The sequence below is a fragment of the Epinephelus fuscoguttatus genome, linkage group LG3 (genome assembly GCF_011397635.1).
Source record: "Epinephelus fuscoguttatus linkage group LG3, E.fuscoguttatus.final_Chr_v1".
Classification (NCBI taxonomy): domain Eukaryota; kingdom Metazoa; phylum Chordata; class Actinopteri; order Perciformes; family Serranidae; genus Epinephelus; species Epinephelus fuscoguttatus.
The window spans coordinates 44,207,746-44,218,718 of NC_064754.1; the positions used below are offsets into that span (position 1 = coordinate 44,207,746).

Sequence of the window (10,973 nt, forward strand, 5' to 3'; positions counted from 1 at the left end):
GCTCAAACCATTGACCTCCTCATTGCTATTTAACTTCAACAACAAAATGTTGACTGAATTTCTTTAAAACTTCAATCATCAGTAATTGTGGTGGAGGTTTTGTTAAGTAGATGGACCAGCAGTAGAACTGTCAGATCATTCATCATCTAAATGATTTTGTACCTTATGTGTTTTCCCTTATTTGGATCATTTTGAGAAACTACTTAACTACATACTTAACAGTAAATACCCAGTGGTTCAACTACTGTCACACTTCATGATAACGCTAATAGCATATAAACATACAGGAAATGAATGCAGTTGTAGATTAAATCAATGACAATTATCTCCAGAGATGCACACAAGACTTTTGACTGTTGTCATATAATAAAACTCTTTTCTAGTAAAGACTGATTTATAATTAAGCTGCACTCCCAGATCATTACAGCAGTTCTTACTATTGTCATTAACACTAAGCAGGTCAGCTATAACAGAGATGACGTGCAAATACATTGGTAAGTAATCAATAAAACCCCACTTAAACAGTTTTAACAATCATATCACTGTGAAGACTTTCCAAAATAACATCTGTCAGGATGTAAAAAAAGTAGCCTTGTCTTGAGCTTGACAGTCATGCTCATTTTCAGATGATCCCCATGGTTTTATAATTCTTAATAACCAATCTATAAGCTGAACAGATTTTCAAGTCACAGCAAATATTTTCTAATATAACTTTTATCAGATTTGGGTAACACTTTATATTAAGGTACTGTAATAAGCGTTAATTAATGCTTAATAAGCACCAATTAACCAGTTAATGAGCAGTTATAAGACAGAATAAGATGTTTATACCATTAATAAGACTATATGTGTTAATTATAGCATAATTAACACAGTTATTATTGCATATAGGAGCATTATAAGCACTTAATAGAAACTTGACAACAGTTTATAAAGCTATCCTAAATATTAATTAATAAGATGTCTATTTACATTAATTATGATTTATAAGGGTTAATTATAGAATAATAACCACATTTATTACTGGTTTATAAGACACTATAAGACCCTATCAGATTAAATTAATAAGGTGTTATTAATAGTTAACAATGATCTTTTGCAGCTACCGGCTCTAAAGTGGGAACAGTGTCCTATAAAGGTTAATAAATCATTAATATGCTCTCAGGGCTCGAAACTAACGGTGCCTCGACGTCCCAGGGACTATAAAAATTGCTACTGGGACACAAAGATGATGTGTCTGGGACAATTACGGGACAGCAAAAAAAAAAAAAAAGTCAAAGCAATATGGAAATAGGTGTTATTTACAACGTCATTACATATGGGTATCTGAACGTTGCTTTTGTCGCTTGAATAATTGACCTATGGCTGACCTAAGTCCCGCCCTCAAACACAATGAGCCAATCACAGTGCGTATAGCCATTCCCATACACTTGGATATTCTCTGCCTGGAAGTTCATTGAAATGCATTACAGAAAGTCAGTTTTGTACAGTTTTATGAAATGGTCAAACGGTGTGCATGGGGTACATGCAACTCCGACACAAGGTATCCAGAGAGGCTGGGCGACGAGGTGTATTTTTTACCCTTTCCTAAACCACATCTCAACCGAGAAAAGTGTCTCCTTTGGATAAAGTTGTGCGGTAGACCACAACATTAACTCAACGTGAATAAGATTAACAAGGATGTCTACATCTGTTTTAAGGCAAGACAGCAACATGTTTAAGGCAACATATTGTCACTTTGCTGGAAAGAAATATAAAGTTATCTTTAACATCTCTAGCTAACGTTAGCTAAAGTTAGCCTAACGTAAGCTCCTAGCTGCGTTGTTCATCATGTCTCCCTGTTTGCTGGGAGTTCATTAGCCTATTTTGTTCTAGTTTTGTACTTTGGTATTCGTACATCACTGTTAGCTCTAGTTAAGCTAACGTTAACTTCTGGAGCTTAGCTTCATTAATTTATCTGTAATGGCAGAGATAACAAAGGTTGGCAAACGTTATGCTGAATGATTTAATGTAAATACTGTAGCACCAAACTAACGGAGAGACACTCTTGGTAAAGATGGTAAAAAGGCCGTTATCCTTTCTCATATTCTGAGCCAAAACCTTAACTTCAGTGGCACTTTAACTTGTTGTCTTTGGTGGCGATGCCAACGACATGCGGTTAACAAGCATACACTGTAAATTCTGGCTTGTAATTTAAGCTTTTCATCGACGTTCTCAACAATAAAATGATGAATATATCCCTCCAATGTGTAGTTTAGGCCCTTTTGGTTACTTCTCAATGACATCTGATCGTTATGTCCCCAAAAATCATCAATTGCCTCCTGTGAAATGCCGTGTACTGTGACACCTGCCATAGCACCCAGTCACTGAATGTTGATAGTTTGTCCGAGTGAGTGGGGGGGGGCGTGGTTTAGCCATAGGTCAGTTTCAATAAAAACTTAATATGAACAGCAAAAATACAGTAGCTTTTGCTGCACCTGATCTGGATCTGGAGCTCAACTCACTGCATGACGGTCACGCTGGGTGCCACTCGCCACCTATGCTCGCCACTCCTCATCAGAGCACAGAACCTAGCAATGCTGAGATGGTTGAAAAAAATGATGCAAGCTCCTCCAGTGCTGCTCCAGTTCGAGTAGGATGCGACACTTCGTTTCGGGACTCTGAAGACGATGTTTCATCTGTTTCTGCCCCTGTGGTAAGTTAGTTTGTTAAAGTAGACTATAAGCTAACGTTAGCTTGTTGATTTTTAGCTAGTTCTAGTTCTTTGCAATAGCTAACACTAGCAACTTGTTAAATGTTGAGGAACAGGATCACTAAAGAGATAAGAAAAGCTAAAGCAAATTTTTTCATCAATGTCATTAATGAAGTGAAAAGCAACACACAATTAATTTGGAATCAGATTCAAAAACTGACAGGGACTGATCATCTAAGATGCACTAAGCAATTAGAACTGAGAAGCAATGGTGAAACAATGCAAGATCCGGTGATTTTGGCGAAAGCCTTCAATGAATATTTCATTGATTCAGTTGCTGAGATTGCACAATGTTTCCCTAACATGCATGAAGACCTCAATCTCACTCCAGTGAATACTAATTTGCCCACTTTTAACATTAACAATATAACACTAAGTAAAGTACAAATGCTGATAAACTCACTCAAACCCTCTACAGCTAAAGACACTTATGGTATGGACTCAGCAATGCTCAAATACCTCAAGGAATCCCTGACACCTCCCATTACACAGATTATCAATCTGTCAATCTCGCAGGGGGTATTCCCAAATAATTGGAAAACAGCTGTGATATCACCAATTTTTAAGTCAGGCGATCCACAGGCTATCTGTAATTACAGACCAATTAGCATCCTACCAGTGGTGTCCAAAGTTGCAGAGAAGTGGGTAGCAGAGCAGCTTACTAACCACTTAAACAACAGCCCTTTTTCACTGCATCCCATGCAGTTTGGTTTTCGAGCCCATCACTCTACAGAGACTGCTAACTGCATTTTTCTTGAAAAGATAAAGCTCATGATGGACAAAGGAGGCTCTGTTGGAGCTGTATTCCTGGACCTGCGAAAGGCATTTGACACAGTGAACCACCAGGTGCTCATAGCCAAACTCTCTACATTTAACTTTACCCATAATGCCCTCAAGTGGACAGAATCATATCTACTTAACAGAACCCAGTGTGTAAAGGTCCACAACTACCAATCGGCTGCTCTTAAAACTTGCACTGGTGTCCCACAAGGGTCTGTACAAGGACCACTTCTGTTCAGTCTCTATATAAATGACTTGCCCTCTGTGTGCTCTGACGTGGAGACCCAGCTATATGCTGATGATGCAGTGATTTATGCCCATGGCAGCACAAAACAACATGCTGCCGCAAAACTCACTAATGCACTGTGCCACATCACAAACTGGCTAAACCAATCATGCCTTCAACTCAACACAACTAAAACTGTCAGCATGTTTTTCTCTAAAAATCCATCTACCACCTCAGAACCAGTCATAATGCTGTCAGGGAAAAAAATGCAAGTTGTCTCTGAATATAAATATCTGGGCATCCTGATCGATTCTCATCTGTCTTTCAAATCCCATGTTAAAAAAGTCCGTCATTGAGCCAAATTTAACTTATCCAACTTCCGTTTTATCAGAAACTCAATGAGCACCAACGCAGCCAAATTGTACATGAACACAATGATACTATCACATCTCACATACTGTTTGACAAGTTACGCACAGGCCAATAAAACAACACTAAAACCTCTCGAAGCACTGTACAAACAAATACTCAAAGTTTTGGATCGCAGATCAAATAACTACCACCACTGCCTTATCTTAACAAAGTACAAACTTTTGAGCTGGGACAATTTAATCAAGTACACAAACCTTTGTCTTGTTTTTAAGATCATACATAACACTGCTCCCCCTCCACTTCAAACTTTCATCACTCAGAGGTCAAGCAATAACTGGGCCACGAGAGATGCAACCCAAGGAGACTGTGTCATACCCATTAGGAAAAGTGCCTTTAGCCACTCAGCATTTTCAGTTAAGGCGTCGCAGGACTAGAATACAGTACCAGTACACATCAGAGAACTCAGTTCATACCATTTGTTCACAAAACAGTTGAAATCATGGCTCATCAACAATCAAACCTGTACACATTAATACTCAACTGCTGCCTCTGTCCACTCTTTAACAACTGCCTGCCTGCCATATTCTTTTGCTTATGTCTGTCTTGCTGTTGTTTGTTGCAGTCTATGCTTGTTTTTTGTGAATAGGGCTGCTTTGTAATTGTTACTGTCTTGCTGTTGTTTGTCACAGTCTATGTTTGTTTCTTGTGAATTAGGCTGCTCAGATCTGGCCAGAGACTGCGGATGAAAACTAGCCTTTTGGTTAATTCCGGTATATTTACAGTTCACTGTTCATTAATATGCATTGTCCCTGATAAATTAACAAATAAATAAAATAAATAAATAAACTCAGCTAATGTACATGATGGCCTTACAAAGTTATAAAATGTAACTGTGTGTTCTAAATGTTGATGTTTATGATAATGACGGTAGAGGAAGAGGTGCGCTCGGTTCATTCAGTCAGTAATAATTAGGTTAGCAACTTTAGCTACAGAAATGAAGGTCATGCTTGAACTAGCAGCCAGTCATGTTTCTAAATTTCCTACAGATAAGCTGAGTATAATGAACACCCAGATAACAGTAGTATGAGTTAGCAGAACTGTTGTGTAACTGTGACCCCCAGAGACATTGACTTTGACCGCGATTAAGAGTGTGTGTGTGTGTGTGTGTGTGTGTTAGGGTTAGGGTTAGGGTTAGTGTGTGTGCTTGTGGAGGGTGCAACTAGAAATAGCCTCTGTAGCTAAGTGCATCGCTAATGACATTTTGTGTGAGTTAAAGTGAGTGAAATGTGTGTGAAGATGCATATGGTTGAGATACAAGAGTGACAGTAAATTGTGTGAAGCAGGATGAGCAGAGTGAATGTGTTAGGAGCATCGATGAGCTGTGTGATATGTTGAGCAGGCTAATGGATATAGGCTGCTTCATGTTCATGCTAACGCCTGCTGATTTGCTAACGCCATAGCCTGACTTCATCCCTCTCCGTCAGTAAGGTTAAAGGAGCATTTTATAGGTTTTGGCAATTGAAGTTAGCATCAGGCCCAGTGTGTAAGTGTTTCATTGTCACTCTTGTGAAACCATTGTGAGAGTAATTCAGTAGTAGGCTGTGGATTAAAAACAAGGGAAGTTAGATTAAATGTGCTTATGGGTTGAATTCTGAGCCTCCTCTTTCAGAGGGATGGGCTGACATTGCAGATGGTGTCAGATGGACGGCAGAAGACGACCCTGGCTCTTGTAGCCATGCAGGTAAACAAAATAAACTCCCTAGAGAGGAATTCATATGCTACAGTGTATGTTTAGCAATCGTGACAGTGAAAGTTTTTTCTTCTGTATTTCAGACAGTCCCAGGTCAGCATCTGAAGCAGTTCCTGGATGGAGTGGGACCTTTTCCCAGAAACACCTTCTCTGGTGTAAAACTCAACAGGAAACAAGTGGATGATGATGACTTTCACAAAGTGAAAGATAAACTGATCAATGGCTTCTGTGACAACCTCACCACGCGGTTTGGCAACCTTGATGAGGGTGTCTTGAAGGCCACTGCCACCATGTTTGACCTAAGCAACTGGCCTGAAGACATCACTGACCTGGCCACCTTTGGCCTGGGTTACAGGGAGCTTTGTGGAACACTGTATTCCTCAACAGTCAATCTAAGTAACAAAACTTTTGAAAAAGCCAAATGAACTCAGATCTGTCATTTTTTTTTAGAACTCAACTATTAGGGTTTCCTGTTTTTGACAATAGTGGTTGCATTAAAAATCAATATGAAAAGGAAATATGTCCTTATGTTGTGTTTTCACCACCATTGGTAGGCTGAATTCTCATCACGAGCGAATAAAGCAGCTAACTCTGAATCAATCTGCTCAAATTTTTTAAGTTCAAATAACTCATGTTTGTCTTTGTATGCCATTTTGAGGAAATGAGATTCCCATGATCCTTTGCTAAAGAAAATAATAACATACTAGAGTGAAAAGAACGCATCAGAATTCTTTAATGTTGAAATAATGATTGATATCTAGATGTTGCAATAGGTGCATAATTAATAGAACTATTAACTTAAGTGAGTGCATAATAAAGAGTTTATGAATGTCAACAAGACACTGTTCCTACTTTAGATCCAGTAGCTGCAAAGATGCATTATGAGCTGTTAATAAGTGCATATTAATAACTTATTAACGTTTATACAACACTGTTCCCTCTTCAGATCCAGTAGCTGCAAAGATGCATTATGAGCTGTTAATAAGTGCATATTAATAACTTATTAACGTTTATACAACACTGTTCCCTCTTCAGATCCAGTAGCTGCAAAGATGCATTATGAGCTGTTAATAAGTGGATATTAATAACTTATTAACCTTTATATGACACTGTTCCCACTTTAGATCCGGTAGCTGCAAAGGATCATTATTTACTATTAATAAGTGCATAATTAAGCATTTATTCACTGTAATATGGCATTTATATTAATTTCTTATAGTCTCATTAATGTTAATAAACACCTTATTAATTTCATCTTATAGGGTCTTACAGTGTCTTATAAACCAGTAATAAATGTGGTTATTATTCTATAATTAACCCTTATAAATTATAATTACGCCTAATGTAAATAGACATCTTATTAATATTTAGTATAGGTTTCTAAACTGTTACCAAATTTTCTATTAAGCGGAGGTGGAAAGAGTACTGAAAATTTGTACTCAAGTACAAGTACTGTTACATTGCTTAAACTGTACTCAATTACAAGTAAAAGTACTGGTGTTTAAAAAATACTAAAGTAAAAGTACAAAGTACTCTTCTCAAAAACTACTCAGAGTATTAATTAGTTTTAACCGATGGATGTTTTATTGCGTCGTCAATAGCAGGCATTCGATTCGATTCACCTGTATAAAATATCAAAAACAGCTCACCTTATACAGTGAAATTACTGCAATGATGACTATTATGAGGCAAGAGTGTAAACACATGGCACACACATTAATACATGGGGCTCACTGACTCCACAAGAGTCACAGCTTTCCAGTCAGCCCCAAATTATCTAACTGTAATACTGTTTAAGGACCCCAATATGCAAGAATAATAAAATAGAATAGGCAAAATTACATAAATACCGCACGCAAAATTACCATGTGGGTTTTGCACAAAACTGCAAGGGATTAGAGTGAAGTGGATGAGTCTGTAAAGGGGTAACGCTTATCATACAAAAACATTTTCATTCAGGTATCTTTAAGTAAGAGAACAACGAACCCCTTGCTCGTGCCCTGTTTTCCATGCTAAACATTAGCCTGAATTTGGAGCACTATTTACCCCCCTTACCGACAGGCTAACATGACATGGTTAACTTTCATGGTTAATGTTTCATATAACATAGCGTCACTCTAGCACAAAATATAGGCCTGTTGAATGTAGGCCTGTGAGTATTAAATGACTACAGATTTAATTTATTGTAATGACGGTGGCTGTCAAAATATTAAGCTAAAACATCTCTAAGAATTGTAGCTCAATTATGTATGCATGCACGCGCACACGTTAGTTAGCTCCGTCTTATTTTAATATCAGGCAAACCAGTGGCAGTGACAATATCTTTGCAGACTTATCTTAGCCAAACTAATAACCAGTGCTTAATTTGTAAAATTAGAAGTAGGGGAACACTTTGGGCCTCTGAGAGAGCAGTGTTCCCCCACTCCCAAAAGTGGGGGAACACTCACCCGAGCCGCCTCACTGCGCGACTCCGAATGGAATGGTTGCGACATCTAGTGTTGTCACCGTACCAAAATTGGGACCCACTGTACGATACCAGTGAAAGTATCACGGTTCTGAGTAGTATCACGATACCACAGCAAAAATGAGGCAGATGTGCCTTTTGTCATTTATAAAAACATAAATCACTTTTCTAAAATACATCAATGATATTTCAATGGAATAAATTACTAAACAGCTTCAATAAGTGATTAACAAAAGGGGGATCAAAATAAAAAAATAAAAAAATAAAAATCAACCAGCCACCCTCGTCCCCTGACAAGTACAGAACAGTCCCTTCATAAGTAAAGAACAGTCCCTAAAGTGCGGTGAGGTTTGTGGAACGTTACCTGCCACAGAGAGAAAAATGTGAACAGCTCGTTTCTCCTCTGACACGCCACATACCTGTGTGCCTGCGTGCCTCTTTTGTCCAGGTACTACTGGGCAGTCATGACGCCAACGAATGAGGAAATTACTGGACCTGGAGTCAGACTTCTCTGTCACCGGTAAGCCGTTATGTTGCGGCGCAGAGCACTATGGCGCATGGACACTCACCCTTGGCTTCTTTGTCTTCAAATCTTCAGTCCATAAATTAGTCTCTACTCTGCTGTGTAGGTATGTTACCGCCAGACACCTGTGCCTGCTGCAGCGGAGATGTCCTTTCCTTACGTCATAGATTAATTGGCGCGGTCGCGATCGGACAGCCTTATTGGCTACAAAGATGCAGATGAAAGGTTTGAATATTAATTCAAATTGTGGGCGTACTCAGTAGCGACTTATGATTTTAAAAGTAGCAAAGTAGATGACATGGTGTAAATTGTACTCAAGTAGGAGTAAAATTACACACTTGAAAAAAAATACTCATAAAAGTACAAGTACCCAAAAAATCTACTTAATTACAGTAACGTGAGTATTTGTAATTCGTTACTTCCACCCCTGCTATTAAGTGCTTATAATGCTCCTATAAGCAATAATAACTCAGTCAGTTATGCTGTAATAAACACTTATAGTCTTATTAATGTTAATAAGCATCTTATACTGCCTTCTAAGTGCTGATTAACTATTAATTTGTGCTTATTAAGCATTAATTAGCTATATAACAGTACCTTAATATAAAGTGTTACCCGGATTTGTTCTACCTAACAAAGTATTAGTACAAACTACATGGTGAAAAAATAATACATTTACAGTACTGTATAATACATAAAGTACTGTATTGAAGTTCAATTATGACGTACTTGTACTTGAGTGTTTCACTGAGTGTTTGACTTCACTACATTTCAGAGGGATATACTGTAGTTTTTAATCCACTTCATTTATTTACCAGCTTATAGGTGACTTTGCAGATGAGGATTTAAATACAAAACAAATGACCAGCATTTTACAGATAAAACTACCCAACAGTGTATAAAGTTTGTTTAATTAGTTCAGCCTTAAAGGTCCAGTGTTTAGGATTTAGAGGGATATTGTTAGATATTGAATATGATACAATAAATATGTTTTCTTTTGTGTATAATCAGCTAAAAATAAGAATCTTCATTTTTCATTACCTTAAAATGAGCTGTTTACATTTACATAGGGTTCCACAGGGTCCACCATGTTGCAGTGACATGTTTCTACGGTTACCTAGAACAGACAAACCAAACACTGGCTCTAAATGCTACAAATTGGGCCATTTTGATTTTTTCCTTTGCCAACTTAGTTAGAAGCCCCTCTGCGACGAGCAGCAATGGAAAAACACAGATTTTTTTTATTTTATTTATTTATTTATTTTCATGTCTAACTGCTTTGTTCAGAGTTTTTAGCGGTTTAAATCATTTGTTTTTCAGAGGAAGAGACCCCTGGATAATGCAGCTCCTAGTAAAAAACCTCTTGAACATTTGGAACTTAAATTGTCAGAGAATAAAGATGAGCACACATTAGCAAGTGCTGGGCTAGCATTCCATCTCCAACATGCCAAACAGCATCAGAGAAACACTGAAGGGTATCGTGAAACTACTTTATTCAGTGTTTTTACCAGTTAAAATCACCGGGTCTGTTTGTTTTGGAGAAGAGGAGACATCTACAATAATTTGGCTGGTAAAATCATGCTGAATGTCTGGATCAGAAATTCGGTGGAGGGATTGGTGTTCAGGACGCTATCACCAGTCCTGCAGCACTCATGCAAAGAATAAGACAAACAAGAAATGTATTAAAAACACACAGGACTGCTGCAATAATCTATTAAAAGTCTCTTGGGGGAAAGAAATCAAGGCCCTGGAGGACTAACATAACAAAGGGCAAAAGAAATTAACAGAAACCACCTAATATAATAAAAGGCAAAATAATACTGAAATCATTCAAAAATAGAACAACTGGGTCAACAATGAAATAAACTAAATGAACAAACAAACAAAATGAAATAAACAAAACAATGCAAAAAAAAACAAAACAAAAAAAAAACAGCAGTGGCAGTCTGTCTATAATAAATGAAAGAAAACAAGTTAAATGAATGACCATTCAGCCAAAAAAAGTAATTCATGTGAACAAAGAAAGTTGGCATTTTACCTCTTCTGACACAATACCCTTCATGGGATTCACATGCCAGAGCAGGGGGGTAGCCGGGGAACAGGACC

At 37.7% G+C, this 10,973-nt stretch overlaps 1 protein-coding gene across 6 annotated transcripts in view; it reads right to left on the reverse strand.

Annotated features, from left to right (window-relative positions):
• LOC125886569 (uncharacterized) overlaps nt 1-10,973 on the reverse strand; it is a 54,884-nt gene that overhangs the window by 8,678 nt on the left and 35,233 nt on the right. For 2 of the 6 annotated variants that reach the window (XM_049572882.1, XM_049572880.1), the window contains exon 3: nt 7,294-10,972. The exons of 2 other annotated variants lie outside the window; for them this stretch is intronic. The gene's annotated coding sequence lies outside the window, so the exon portion shown is untranslated. Of the gene's footprint in view, nt 1-7,293; nt 10,973 lie in introns of those variants that run through there. 2 more of the 6 variants (XR_007449045.1, XR_007449046.1) reach the window with 2 other exon arrangements.